The sequence below is a fragment of the Sus scrofa genome, chromosome Y (assembly GCF_000003025.6).
Source record: "Sus scrofa isolate TJ Tabasco breed Duroc chromosome Y, Sscrofa11.1, whole genome shotgun sequence".
In the NCBI taxonomy this organism is placed as follows: Eukaryota; Metazoa; Chordata; class Mammalia; order Artiodactyla; family Suidae; genus Sus; species Sus scrofa.
Window position 1 is genome coordinate 5,944,968 of NC_010462.3, and position 15,134 is coordinate 5,960,101.

Here is a 15,134-nt window from a genome sequence, read left to right on the forward strand (position 1 = left end):
CCGATTGGAGAGGGATGTGGCATTGGCGAATGTACAATTACGCAGACAGCCTCTTTGTCCTTCTTTCAGGGCGCTGGACTGCTTCAACTTTATTGGCAACAGTGGTTGATTCCAAAGACAGTTTTTCACTACAGATTACATTACAGTGTTACAAGTACATTGGTTAACTAGTACATGGTATAGCAGCCATGCATCCTGTTTTAAGATGTCTATCTTAACTAAGCTTAGTGAGTACTTTGAAGAGGCCATAAAACACAAGAATTTAGCATTTACAAACTTTGTTTGTAGACTGGTGCTTCTCTTCAAAGTGTTATGGCAGGGAGACCGTGTAAGTAAATATAAACCAACTTAATTAAACTAGCTATCACTAAAAAGCTTTTAAAATCAAAGACAAAACCCACAGCTAGGTTTTTTGGATAAGATATGGCTAACTTCTATGGACCTCATTAAAATCCTAACTCTAAAGTTTACTATATAACTAGTTAATAGATAAACACTATGTTTTAACTAAGTTGGATTTAAACAGGGGAAAAAATCCTTCAGGATGAAATTTTTATTACACTATTGTGGCAATTTTGTTAAGTCACAAATCACCACAGGACAATAAGAAGGGACATAAGAATAATAAGTAAATAATCAGGAAAGACTGAGGAAAACGGAATAGCAAGTGAATAACGGAAAAGACTAAGTCATCCATGGAACAACCCCCACTCAGCAACACAAAATGGAAATTATTTCCTGGGAAATTTAGTTTTCCACCTATGTCAGCAGGAAAGCCTTATTGTCCTCTGGGGCCTGTCCTCGGAACTGTGCCCTGCAGGCAGGCAACCCCTTGTTTAGGAACCTGCCCTCAGAATGGTACCGTTCAGACAGGCCCCTTTTCCTGATTAGGAGCTTGTCCTCGGAACTGCACCGTTCACGCAAGCTCCCTTCCTCGGTTTCTTGTATTTTCTTGGCTCCCGGCAATATCCTAACTCAGGGTTGCCAGGCAGGGGCTGGAACCTTCCACCCAGTGCTCCTATGACACCACTGATTCTGTTATACCATAGCGAGAATGCCATGTTTTTTTTGTTTTGTTTTGTTTTTTTGTAGCAACAATTAAAGTGATGAGTGAAGATGCATTAGGGATTCATCTATAACAGTTTCAAGTGTCTCACCCAGGACCACCCCTGGGTCTCCCACGTGGAGCAAGAGGCCTGTCCCTGCAGGCGTCCTGTCTTGCTCCTGGTCTGGCTTAGGGACTTGTCGCAGGTCCCATGGCGTCTGGATAGAACTCAGGAAGCTTTTTCAATTAACTTTATGTCCGTGCTGGACATGAGAGCTTCTCGACGCCAAAGCATCCGCATAATGTTATAGAAATTTTTTATTTTCCGCCAAGGATGGCAGCGTGTTTTTGCAAAAGCCAAGTCCTCTTACTGAATTAGAGAAGTCTTCAAAATGCCTCCATGTGGACATACATAAATAAAACCTCCAGGCCTGGCATTCAGAGAGCAAGGGTGCCCCGGGACAGGGAACAGCACCCGCATTGCTGCTGTGGCCGGAGACGGTCGCCAGGGACACCGCCCGCCCCCACCCCCACCCCCACCCCCACCCCGGGCACCGGCTGCCTTGACGCAGGAGGGGACTCGGGTCTGAATCGCGGCCTGTGCTCGGCTCCGGGCAGCTGCAGACTGACTGACTCCAGAGCGCGCGGGCTGCTGCATCCGCGGCGCCCCGGGCACCCTTGACAAGAAGCGAGGGGGGCTTCCCTCGGCCACCCAGAGAGGCCGCCCTGGGGGTCCCGGGTAGAGACAGCTGGCAGGGGGCGAGCGGCCGCTGCCGATCCCCGCGCGGCGCAGGAGTCGCAGTCCCCGCCCCTCCCCGGCGCCCGGGCTGGGAGGTCCACGGGCGGGGAGAGCTCGGGGCCCGGGGCGGGGCGACCGCGCCGCACCCTCTCCGGGTTCCACCGCCGGCCCCGCCCGTGGGGGTGTCCCTCCCGCCGCCGCCGTCCGCGCGCCACTCCAGGGACGCTCCCCGTGCGGTTCCCGGCGCACCATGGCCCGCTGGGCCGCCCTCGTGCTGCTGCTGCTCGCCCTGCTGGGCACCGTGCCGCCCACCCCGGGTGAGTGAGCGGCGGCAGTGGGGCCCGCGGGGGCGCGGGCCGGCCTTGGGGACCCGCGCGGGGACCCTGAGGAAGGGCCGCAGGGGTGCGTGCGGCGAACTCTGAGGCGACCTCCGTGTGTGGGGGACGGACTTTGGGGGTCGCACTACGGGGGGTGGACTTGGGGGGGCGCGCTGTGTGGGGGACGTAACTTGGGGGCAGGCTACTTTGGGGGTCGCCCTGTGTGTGGGTCGGGGTTTGCGCACAAGGGGGGCGCGCCGGGGACCCCCGGGCCCTGCTCCCGGGCAAGAAGGACGCGCGGTGCCAACGGGTGGCCGACGCCCCCAAGGCCGCACTCTCCCCCCCTCCGCCCCCCACTTTCTTCCTGGGCGCCTTTGGACTCACTCGGGAGGCGGAACGTCAGGGTTTGTTTTCAAGTTCACCGACCTAAAGTTGGAGGCACGGGGCGGCTCGCCGGGCAGGGAGGGAATCGGCGGCCCTCGAGGCCTCCTCCCCGCCCAGGGGTTCCCTGCGGCTTCTGGGCGCGCTTCTGCGCCCCCGCGCCCACCCCGGGTGTCCCCTGCGCGTTGGCGGGGCCCCGGGGCCGCGCCTTTGTCCCGGCGCGCGGAGGCCGCCCGGGTCGCCGCGGAGAGCCACGCCCTGCGGCCGGGGCCTAAATTTGGCCTCGGCCCGTGAGCCCGAAGGCCGGGGGAGGGGAGAGGGAGGCTGCCCTGGAAACCCCGGACACCCCTTGGCGCGTCCGGGGCGCGCGCGTTTCCGTGAGCGCGGGCGCGCGGCTCGCGTGCAGAGCGCCGCGGTCCGGAAAAGCGTCGTCTTGGCTGGTTGTCCCTGGGTCCCCGTAGATAAGTTAGAGAACGGAGGTCGCCCGGGTGCCCACACCCAGCCTGGCTGCCTTCTGATTATTGCCCGCAGTTGTCCGTCTCGCTCCTTTTACGAGGGCAATTGCAATCCCGTTTTCTAGACTCTCCTCTTAAAAGAAAAGTTGGACCTCTGCTGGGCGTGGCTTAAAAAAAAACAAAAACAGGCGTTCCCGTGGTGGCGCAGTGGTTAAGGAATCCGACTAGGAACCATGAGGTTGCGGGTTCGGTCCCTGCCCTTGCTCAGTGGGTTAACGATCCAGCGTTGCCGTGAGCTGTGGTGTGGGTTGTAGACGCGGATCGGATCCTGCGTTGCTGTGGCTCTGGCGTGGGCCGGGGGCTACAGCTCCGATTCGACCCCTAGCCTGGGAACCTCCATATGCCGCGGGAGCGGCCCAAAGAAATAGCAAAAAGACAAAAAAAAAAAAAAAAAAAAAAAAAAAAGCAGGATTATCCGGATAAGGTCGTTTTCCCTCGGGTATGTGGTTACTTTTAAGTGGACAGCCTCACAGGCCCTGACTTTTCAGGGCTTTTTCTTACAGGTGGTGGACACATTTTAGCCACCAGGCATGGGACCGAGAAGGCTTGGTGTGTCCCTGGAGATGTGTTTTTTTAGATTAAAGTAGAGTTGATTTATGGAGTTCCCGTCGTGGCGCAGTGGGAATGACTCTGACTAGGAACCATGAGGTGGCGGGGTCGATCCCTGGCCTCGCTCAGTGGGTTGAGGATCCAGCATTGCCGTGAGCTGTGGTGTAGGTCGAAGACCCGGCTTGGATCTGGCGTGGCTGTGGCTGTGGTGTAGGCCGGCAGTTATAGCTCTGGTGAGACCCCTAGCCTGGGAACCTCCATATGTCACAGGTGCAGCCCTAAAAAATACCAAAAAAAAAAAGAAAGAAAGAAAAGACAAAAAAAAAAAAAGATTATAGTTGATTTACAATGTTGTGCCAATTTCTGCTGTACAGCAAAGTGACCCAGTCAAACATATATAGACTTTATTTTTTTAGTCCTGTTTTCCATCCTGGTCTATCCCAAGAGACTGGATAGAGTTCCCTGTGCTGGACAGCAGGACCTCACGGCTCATCCATCTTAAATGTCATAGTTTTGCCTCTACTAACCCCCAAACTCCTCATTGCTCCCGCCCCGGGAAATTTCCAGCTCTGAGCTAGAATTTGAATTTTGACTCCTTCCCTCCATTCCGCCCCGCCCCTATTTTTCTGTTGCTACTTCGTGTCAGCGCTTTTAGCATCCCACGTATTCTAGAAGTTGTGCCTTCTCTTAGAGGCTTAATTTAAGCTGGATTCATGGGGACCTCTTGGGAGTTTACAGCTTGCTGGGGTGGGGCCCCGGGGGCTGGAATGAGTTTCCTGTTTCTCTCTTTGCTCCGTTAAACTGGCTTGGCTGCCCCACCACAAAGTTTTTCACAGATTTTTTTTTTTTTTGGTTGGTTGGTTGGTTGGGTTTTTTTGTTTGTTTGTTTTGCTTTTCTGCTGTGTGTGTCTGAGTCACAGCTGCTCACAAGACTTTTTCATGCATCCCTCCAGCACGCCTGCAGTCACGCTTTGTGACTTAATTCCCCACCGAGCCCCTCCCGTGTTGGGGGGGGGTGGGGGGGGGAAGATGGGATGGGTTTCGGGTCACCCAACAATGGAGCATCTCTGGGTGGAAGAGAGACAGCTCAGCAGGCCAGTAAGACCCAGGGCCAAAGAGCGGTGACGGTCACATCAGAATTCCGTGGTTTCTTTTTTTTTTTTTTTTTCTCTGTATACTCACTTTATCCTCATTTTTTTTTTTTATTACTCAAATGAACCTATCACATCTGTAGTTGTATAACAATCTTCACAATCTCATTTGCCTGGTTTCTAGGCAGGTCGTTCACCAGCCGCTCCGGCGTGGTTGGTGGTTTCAGCCAGTGGCCCCTGCGGATTGAGGGGCACTGGGGTGGCAGGGGGCGGGGAACCAGCCTGGCCCCAGCCCTCCCGGCCCGCCTGATCCTTCTGGCGGCCCCGGCAGGGAACGGGCTGTTCCCAAGACACAAATGGGGTTTTACAGGAAATTTTGTTTGGAGCTGTTTTTGAGAGCGCACGTCCCTCTAGAAATATGGGTTTGGCGTGGTTTCTCGTCTGGCTACAAAAGCCCGTTGAGTCAGGGACCAGTTCCCCCTGGGGTGCGGGATAGCTCTGGGCTGGTTTCAGACGCCTGGGGACCCAGGGTGCTGAGTTCCCAAGCCTGAAATGGAGCACGACTTCCCCTGCCACTGGGGGTGGGGCAGATGGCCAGGGATGCTGCCCCCCCCCAAATCCTCCTTCCCCAAAAAGGCTAGCAGTGCTGCAGGTGAGGCTGCCCCGCATTTGTAAGCATTAGGCAGTCTAGGTTGTCGGTCGCTGGCTGTTTTGATTGAGTATTCGTCCTCCCGTTAGAAAAATTAGGCGTTCCCCTTGCGGCTCAGAGGGTTAAGGACCTGACATTGTCTCCCTGAGAATGCGGGTTCCATCCCTGGCCCCGTTCAGTGCGTTAAGGATCTGGCGTAGTTGTGGCTGTGGTGTAGACCGGCACCTGCAGCTCCGATTGGACCCCTAGACGGAGAACTTCCATGTGCTGCCGCTGCAGCCCTAAAAAGAAAAAAAAAAGACAAGAAGCAGAAAAATCACATCCCAGGATCTAAGCCAGCAGACGCCGGGGCGACCTCAGAGAGGGCCGGCTGAGACGTGGTCCAGGACGGTGCTGAATGCATGGAGCCCACGCTGAAGGGCCACGCGTGGTTCTGGGTGGGGGAGCCCTGCGCCGTTTCGTATCCTGACTCACCAAACCCGGAAAGACCTCCAGAAACTGACGCCTGGGAGGGGGACGCCTACGGTCTGGGGGACTCCTCGCTCCCACCCCAGGCCTCTGCTGCCTACTGTCTCTCTCCCCCCCTGATGGAGGGAAGGGATGCCTGCTCCTGCCCGGCCAGCGCAGGAAGTGGGTTGCATTGTCCTGCCTGCGTGTTTGGCTCTGATAAAAGTGAACTGTGTCTCGTTTCCCGCAGTGCTTTGGCTCTGTCTCCATTCTCAGTTTATGCTGTTGCCACACTTCTGTTCATTTATTTATTTTTGCATCTGGAGCCATTAATATACTTGATGGGGGGGAGGGGGGACCTCTTCTTCATGTGGATGACATGTGAGTTGTTGAAAAAAGAACACAGCGGTTCGGATTGAGGGATTCAGCCCATCTGCCCTCCAGCCGTCCTGGTGGGACTTCGCTGATGACACCCGGAATTTTTTCCAGCTGATGTTTTTCCTTCCAGAGGAGACTGACGGCCACACAGGCGGAGCGCGAGGATTTGTCCTGACGGGCATTTTCCCATCACGGTGGGTTCTTTTAGGGCTAGAGAGTCAGGGGTGGCGTATGACTTACACACGATATTCCAACGGTACTTTTAATTTAAAAAATAAAGATGCTGTGCCATGTTTAGTGGTGTAGAGCAACACTTTAATAAGTAGAGTTGATTTACCACGTTGTGCCACGTTCTGGCACAGTTCTTTTTCTTTCTTTCTTTCTTTTTTTGTCTTTTTAGGGCCACTCCTGACGCATGTGGAAGTTCCCAGGCCAGGGGCTGAATTAGAGCTGCACCTGCCAGCCCACACCACAGCCACGGCAACACCAGATCCAAGCCACATCTGTCACCTCCACCACACCTCACTGCAACGCCGGATCCTCCACCCACTGAGCGGGGCCTGGGATTGAACCCGCGTCCTCATGGACGCTAGTCGGGTTTGTCACCCACTGAGCCCCGATGGGAACGCCCCACAATTTTTCTTTGAATTAAAACAAAAAGGATGGAGATCCAGAAAGAAAAAAAAAAATCAAACCCAGAAACCTCTCCACCAGGGAAGAACAGAAAGAAACCCATTTTATTATTGCGTAAGCGTGACGCCAGGATGTGACAAGCATCACAGGTGACCCTCGACACCTGCAAAGACACTGTGAGGTGAATGTCACCCATTATGTCCAGGTTGTCAAAACAGGCCCATTGAGCCGTTGAAAATATTGACATGCCTTTGAAAAGGACAGAGAAAGAGCTTCTCGATGCAAAGGGCAGCCTTTGGTTTGCTCGGGGCTTTTATTTTGTGTGTATAGTCACCTTTGCAGCCTTGCAGGACAAAGACCCACGTGACACGCACACATATCCATCCCCCATAGCAACCGCGAGGAACTCGGGGCATTTGCATCCTGGGAGCATCTCCAGGTTGTGCAGGATACAGAACTGGCTGGTCCGAAGGGATGCTGCTGCATTGCTTCTGGTTTTGGCTTTGCCCTTGCAGGGAGCATCTGTCCCTGGGTGTTCTTTTTTTTTTGCTTTACCCTCATCTCCTGGCTAAAAGAGGGTCGAGGAGCAGGAGTCCTGTGTGTCCTTACCTGATTCATCGACAGGCGCCCCTCGGAGATGCGGCTGGTTGGGTTGCAGACCCCTCTAATGATGCGAGGCACGCGGATTTTTTGTTTCCAGGGCATGTAAAAGTGAACTCGACTCAGAGCGCCCGTCGTGGTGCAGTGGAGACGAATCCGACTCAGACCCATGAGGAGGCAGGTTCGAGCCCTGGCCTCGATCAGTTAAGGGTTAAGGGTCTGGCGCTGCCATGAGCTGTGGTGTGGGTCAGAAATGTGGTTCGGATCCTGCATCGCTGTGGCTGTGGTGTAGGCGGGCAGCTGGAGGTCCGATTCGACCTCTAGCCTGGGAACTTCCATATGCTGCAGATGCAGCACGCCCCCCCCCCAAATGACATTGACTCTAGGTGGTAGTCTACAAACTGTGCCAAAGTGTTAGATCTGCAAAAACAAAACAAAAAAAAAAACAGTGCACATGCCTTTATTAAAAAAAATACCCTCTTGCTAACACGTGCTTGCCCTCCTCCAAGCCTCTGAGCTGTCGTGACATCCACGAGCCTGCATCCAGGGGCACCATCCCACATCATAACCTTCCGGGAAAAGGCTGAACCGTAGCAAACTGAAATGTGACATGGACACCGGCCGTGACGGAATGCTGTTTGGAAAAACGTCACCCATAAATCTGGTCAAAGCAGGGTTGCCCCGAACCCTTGATGTGTGAAAAACGCGGTGAAGCCAAACACTTCCAGCTGCTTTTTTGGCTGACGCTCATCTCTGGGTGAGAGAGGGGAACTAAACGAGTTAAGACCCAAGGTCTGCCCGTGCCTTTCACATCTGTACCTGTGCCCCTGTCCCCCGATGGGACCTTAGAGCTCCTGGTTTGGTTTTTCTTTTTTTGAATTTCTGAGTTCGGCCAGCCGTTTGGGGAGAGAGCCCACGGCTGTGTTTCTTGCAGCTTTGTCTCAGGATGACTCAGTGTGGCCGCCGTCGTGGGTCTCATATTCTTTTTTAAAAAAATCCCCTCCCCTCCACAGGAAGCCAGACAGGTGGTTTATTCCCCCTCACACCCCCACCCCCAGAGGCAGATGCCAACCCTACGAGCTGAGCTGCTGCGCTGCCAGCGGCCGTTAGGGCTGTGAATTTAGTGTGTGTCAAGCTGCCTTGAAAAGAAGAAAAGAAACCAGACCGGGGTAGAAAACACCCACGTCATCCATCCGCGTTTTGCAAAGCAAGCATCGCAGGCTTCTGGGCAGGTCCTGCGGTTCTGGGTGGCTGGCGGGGACCAGGATGGGAAATGCCTTTGTTTCCTCGGCTGGGCAGGCGAGAGAGGTTGCAATCCGTCGCCAATCGAGGCCCCTTTTCACGGTTCTGCATCCTGTCCCCGCACGTGATCTTGGTGATAGGGTCCCTTTTTTTTTTTTTTTTTTTTTTTTTTTTTATCTTGACACGTTCATTGCCTTCAAGCCAAAGACCAGCAGCTTCACACAGAGCGAGAATTAACTTTATTTCCTGCTGTTCACCGCCCTTCCTGAGCAGGCAGGGGAGGAGCCTGAGCTGCTGCCCTCCCAGGCTTGGAAAACATTAGTTGGCCTGAGACAGTGTAACCAGAGGATTCCTGCTACGTCGGTGGGTTTCCGCAGCATCAGAGCCTCCCCCTGGCCCCGGGCTGGTGGCGCTCAGCGGACCCGAAAGATGCATCAGGGCTGAAGCAACGCCCTGGACCGGAGTTACTGATGGACAGGCCGCAAGCGGATGTTGTCTGAACATGGACAGATTTTAGAAACACGGCAGGGACCCAAGCGCTGCCGGTCAGCGGCTGCGGCACTGAGCTGTCTCCTCCGCCCAAAGGGCGTGGGTCCCTGCTGGCTGGAGGTCCAGTGCCTCTCTTTCCTGCGTGGTCAGCACAAAAGGCACCTCTCTGGGTGAAAGGATGCAGGAAGGAGGGTTCTGGGTGTTGGGCACTGAGCAGCTCCGGGGCGCAGGAAGGGGGAAGGGTATGGATGGGTCCCAGAGGGAGTGGGCGATGGGTGTGACCGGGGTGTCCCCGGGGTTCTGGAGGAGTGTGGCTTGGAAGGTCAAGGGCCCCTGGGTGCTGAGGCCTTCACTTACGGACTGGTGTCCAGGCTGGAGGGAGGGAGCACGTGTTAGATGCTCTAGATGCTGGATGGATGGGTGGGTAAGAGATAGATAGGGAGTCGATAATAGGCAGGTAGGTAGGTAGAGAGATAGACAGATACAGAGATATATATGATAGAGAGAGAAATAGATTCAGAGATACGCATAATAGATATACGTAATTGATCATTGATGGGCAGATATACATAATAGATAGTTTGCTACAGAGATGGATGATGGATAGATATACACAAGAGATAGGTCGGTAGGGAGATAGGCGGGTGGATGGATGGATTGATAGAGGGATAGATGGATGGATGGGTAAGAGGTGGACAGGGAGTTGATGGATAGGCAGGTAGGTGCATAGATAGATGACAGATACAGAGATATACAGAATAGACAGACAGACATACCCGATAGGTAGTTGATAGATAGGTAATAGATTGGTAGGGGGATAGACGGATGGTGGATGGATGGATAGATGATAGATAAATAGATAGCAAGCTAGACATAATAGATAGTCAGGTTGGTAGGACAGATGGACAGATGGACTGGATGGATGGATGGATGATAAGTAGATAGATACACATAATAGGTGGATAGATAATAGATAGACAGAGATACGTAACAGACACGTAGGTAGACAGATGGATACACAGGTAGATGAGAGATAATAGATATGAAGTTCTGTTACAGACGTGATTTGCAGAAGATAATAGGTAAACAGGTTGATTGATAAATAGATATAGAGGTGATTGGTAGATAGGTACCTAAGATAGACAGAAAAATAGACAATGGAAGATTAGGCGGATAGAAGATGACAGAGGACAGATAATTTTTTTTTTCTTTTTTTGGCTGCCCCTCAGCATATGGAGCTCCCCGGGCAGGGATCAGATCTGAGCCACAGTTGGCACTTGGGCCGCACTTGCAGTGCTGCTGGATCCTTAACCCACTGGGCCGGGCTGGGGATTGAACCTGCGTCCCACTGCTCCCAAGACACTGCCAATCCTGTTGCGCCGTGGCAGGAACTCCAGGTGATAGTTGATCAAAGATCTATGGGTGGAGAGCTGGATGGCTGCAGTAAACTGTCTCCAGGGGTTTCCAGCAGGAGGGGGGTCGTTATTATCTCGATGCTCTGAAGCCACCAGCACCCAGATGCATCATCGACATTTCACCAGGCAATGGGTGAGATTCCAGCAAGACAAGGCGCTGACTCAGAGCTGGGAGGGAATCTGGGAGGGGAAAGGATGTGGGGGTGGGGGATGAGCTTGGTAGCTGCTGATAGGTCTCAGGTCCTTCTGGCCGCATCCGTTGTGTCAGCAGTGATCCACATCCTGAGTTTCTCAGGATTTTCTCCAGACTTGGGTCTCCTCCTTCATTCCTACCTTTTGTGATATGACCGTTTGCCCAGATTCTCAACCAGAACAGTCACCCTTCATTCCTGCCATTTCTCCCGTATCTGAGGGTAGTGAATTCTCTTGATTCCATATTCTCTTTCTTCATCCACGCAATGCTCCTTTCTCCATCTCTGCGTTCTTTGTGAGACCTCTCCCTGCCACCCCCAACCGACTTCCTTCCTAAATGAATACAAGAAGCCCTTAACTTCTTTCCTCCCTGGATCCTGGGACACTTTGAGGAGGCCTGGGGACTCCCTCTCATAATAATATATTTTTTAATGCCTGAGATTAAATACGTAGATATACGTTGTTTTTCTCACATTATCTTCCATCCTCTTCCATCGCTAGTGATTAGATGACGTTATAACAGGGTCACTTTTCTGGACAGAAATTGACAGAACATTGTAAATCCACTGTAATAAAAACATTTTTTGAAGAAGAGGAAATACACAGGATTGCCGAGGACACCGATTTATATTAAACCAACTACGTAGTGTGCAGGTGAACCAGACCCTGGTCCCAGCTGAGGCCGGTGGTGGAGCCTGGGCCAAGGGACCAGGAATGAGAGAGAGAAGGGACCAGCCACGGCAGCTCAGGAAGGAAAGATCTGTGGCCGGGCCTGCAGACTGGGACACACATTGGCATCCTTTAGGTGGGCCTTAGTACCCCGGTACCTGGGTCTCGGCCCCCAGAGTTTCTGATTCGATTGGCTCAGAGGCCATGCTTCTCAGACTCACTGGTGGAAAAGCTTGAGTCCTGGCTGGGAGGGATGCCAAGGGCTTTCAGGAGGAGGCAGCATCATCTCAGGGCTTTGAGGGATGAATAGGAGTTTTCCTGGCCTGGACAGAAAAGATTGGCATGGATGGCCAGGGTGCCCAAACTGTCTGAGCACACCCCCCCTTCCCAAGTCCTTCACAAGATGCTGGGGTGATGGTAAATTTTTCCTTAAGTACCCATGCCTCCTCGGGAGTCACAGACCCCCCATCTGTGCATCTGCCTTCTTGCTACCACTTACTTGTAACTCCCAAATCCAGTCTCTGAGTTCAGCGATTTGTGCAGGGCAGCAGCAGCAACAACAACAAAAGCCACTTTCAGGTCTTGGACTGTAAACAAGTGTCTTTTTTGCGGGCTGTGTAATGCCCCCTGTTTGCATTTTTGCCCTTTATGCCTGTGACTTTGCTGTTGTTTCACACAGCCCCCAAGTGCTGAAGTGCCAGGCGCTGCCTCTAAGCACAAGGAGGCTGCCCAATGCCTGGCAGAGAACGTAGGTGTGTGAGATGGGCTTTGTCCCGGCGGGAGCGATAGTGCCATGGGCATCAACGAGACGGATTCGATGAGATTAAATTAGGCAGAAACAGTCGTAAAACTGGGTTAGGTGTGGATGAGCCGATCGAGTTCCGAGAGGGTAGGCATTAACTCTGGATTTCCCCAGGAGCCACGGTTACGTGAGTGTGTTCAGCGTTTGCAGCGACTCTGGAACAAAACCCCCGCGAGTGCTATGACTCGACTCTGATTAATAACCAGAGTTGTCAGGTCTAGTTTGGGCCAGTTTCTGGAGATGCAAGGGGCTCCGGGAACGGATCGAGGCTGGGGCCCTCTGATGTTCTGTGCATCCATTCCATAATTCATCATTTTATAATTTGTTCCTATAAACGATTATACCTTATTTCCATCCTTATTTCTATTTTATTTATATAATTCATAATTTCTGGGTCTACAGTATAAATGATGTAATTTGTAGCTCCTCCAACTACATTTATATTTTATTTCTCTTCTAATTTTGCTTCTATAGCTTATTTCTGCTTATTTGTGTATATTTACTTATAAAATTTGTGTTTTGTACAAAATTACAAATTGTAGTTTGTCATTTCTGTTGTTGGCACTATTTCCTTTCTTTTCTAATTTTATTTCTACAATTAATTCCTATTTTATTTACATAGTTATTTATGTGATTTATAACTTGTATATAAAAGACGGCATAATTTGTAATTTACCTAATTACAGATTTACAATTTCTATTCTATTTTTCTTATAATTCTCATTCTATACTTTCTACTTATTTCATATAGTTACTTCCATAATTTATATATTCTATTATATAAAGTATAAATCATAGTTTGTCATTTCTGTATTATTGTAACAATATTTTCTCTTCCAATTTTATTTCTAGAATTTATTTCTATGTTATTAATTTATAAATTCTGTCTGTCAAAGATACATGACATAATTTATAATTTCCATAATTACATTTATATCTTCTTTCTCTTCTAAATCTTCTATGGCTTATTTCTCCTTATTTTTATGTATCTATATAATTTATACATCCTATATATAAGTTATAAATTATACGGCTTGTCATTTCTGTAATTATTATTACAACTACATTTTCTTTCTCGTCTAATTTCTAGAACTTATTTCTATTTTATTTACTTATGTAACTTCTAAGTTCCTTGCATAAATTATGTACTTTTTAACTTCTGTTATTGGTAGTGTCTCTGTTCTAATTTTTGGGGGTTTTTTAGCATTTTTATTTTATTTATTAGCGTATAGCTGATTTACAACGTTGTGCCAACTTCTGTTGTACAGAAAAATGACCGAGTCATATATATATATACACATTCTTTTTCTTACATTATCTTCCAGCATGTTCTGTCCCAAGAGACTGGATAGAGTTCCCTGTGCTGGACAGCAGGACCCCATTGCCTCTCCATTCTCCATGTCCTAGTTTGCATCTACTGACCCCAGCCTCCCCGTCCATCCCACGCCCTCCCCCCCAACCCCACTGGTGTGTCCTAAATTTTATTTCTGCATCAGTGCGCCATCCTGATAGGATTTTCGAGAAACCGGATCCTGGGCCCCTGCTGTGCCGTTGTCACTTGCCCAGTGTGTGGCTGTCAAATCCCAATTCGAGGTTCAGTGGGTTCGCAAGGCAGGTGCATGCACGCCCTTCCCCAGGGAGGAGCCCGGGCCCAGGGGGGCCCTGTGGTCTCGGGGTGAAGAACAGAGAACAGACAGCTGCGCAGGGAGGGTGCTGTGCGGCTGAGTCAGGCTCTGCATCCGGTGGGGCTGCCACGCCCGCCTGAGTCACCGTGGGTCCCCCGTCACAGCTGGAGGTTTGGGGGAGGGGGGCCGCTCGGAAACCCCGGAGGCTGAGCTGAGCAGGCCTCTGCTGCTGGGCTGGGCTGGGCTGCGCTGCTGGCCAGTTTAGGAGGAAGCTAAATGCTTTGCATGACGGCTCAGAGGCTGGGACCCTGCACCTGGCTCCGGCTCTGCCACGAGGGTCTGCTCCCCGCGCCCCCTGGGTCTGCGTCGGGGCCACGTGGGGTCAGCCCCGTGACCTCTCGGTGAGTGGGTGGAGCCTCTGGGAGAGTGGGTGGGGCGGGGGGTGGAGGAGGTGGGGGGCTGGGCTGGGGAGGTGCCAGGCCCTGGACACAGGGTCATCACACACTGGCACATACACTCACGGTGCCACGCAGGGCACAGGCACCCACCCACCCACTCACACAGCACTCCTGTGCATCTTTGCGCGCGCGCGTGCGCACACCCACCTGTGAGCACACACATACATGTCCACCTGCACCAGTGCCTGTGGATCTGCACGCACACGTGTACCGAGGGCGCAGGTGCAGTTCACTCAGGCTCGGTGCGCGTGCACACGGACGCCCCTGCGCACACGAATATACCCCTACACACGGATGTGTGCACACGCCTTCCGTGGAGGAGTCTTACGTGGCGGACGGTCGCTGTTGGGTTTCACCCTCCAAAGAGACTGGTGCGTTTGTTCTTTCCACATTCCCGCTTGCCCTCCAGAACTCTGCGTGGTCCCCTCCTGGAAGCCCTCTGTGTGGGGCCCTTTGTCCCAGCTGCCCGGAAGAGCCCCTGAGATGTGGGGGCGGCCCCGATGATAGGGAGGGTGGGCACCCCAGAAAGGTCGCAGCGCCCTCCCTTCCGGCAGAGAGACTGTGGAGGGCGGTGGCCCGTGTGGGTTTCTGCGCAGCCGCACAGGACCCGGCATGCGCTATATGGGCTCGGGTCTTCCCGGCTGATAAAAGCCCCGTCTGCTTTCCTGTGTGCATCACTGCTGCAGATAGAGCAGAATAACTTTGTTGGTTGGTTGGGTCTGGCACCTTCCCTGCTCCACGATGGAAAACTATGCCCCAGCATGGGGCTGGGCTGTTCCCAGAGCTGCTGCTTCTGCTGCCTGGTCTTTGTGGTTTAAGTTTGGGGCACATGTCATTCTTCATATATTGGGAGAACACCACAACACAATTCTTTACAATATTGTGTTCGCTTCAGGTG

General features: G+C 52.2%; 2 long non-coding RNA genes across 5 annotated transcripts in view; both read left to right on the forward strand.

The window, feature by feature from the left end:
- CD99 overlaps positions 1,884-15,134 on the forward strand; it is a 36,760-nt gene continuing 23,509 nt past the window's right edge. Inside the window, exon 1 of one of the 4 annotated variants that reach the window (XR_002340897.1) lies at positions 1,884-2,101. This is a non-coding gene — a long non-coding RNA (CD99 molecule (Xg blood group)). The remainder of the gene's footprint in view (positions 2,102-15,134) is intronic. The other 3 variants (XR_002340896.1, XR_002340895.1, XR_002340898.1) reach the window with 3 other exon arrangements.
- LOC110257870 lies at positions 3,908-13,309 on the forward strand. Its single transcript, XR_002340899.1, has 2 exons — positions 3,908-6,305; positions 7,854-13,309. It is a non-coding gene; the product is annotated as an uncharacterized LOC110257870 (long non-coding RNA).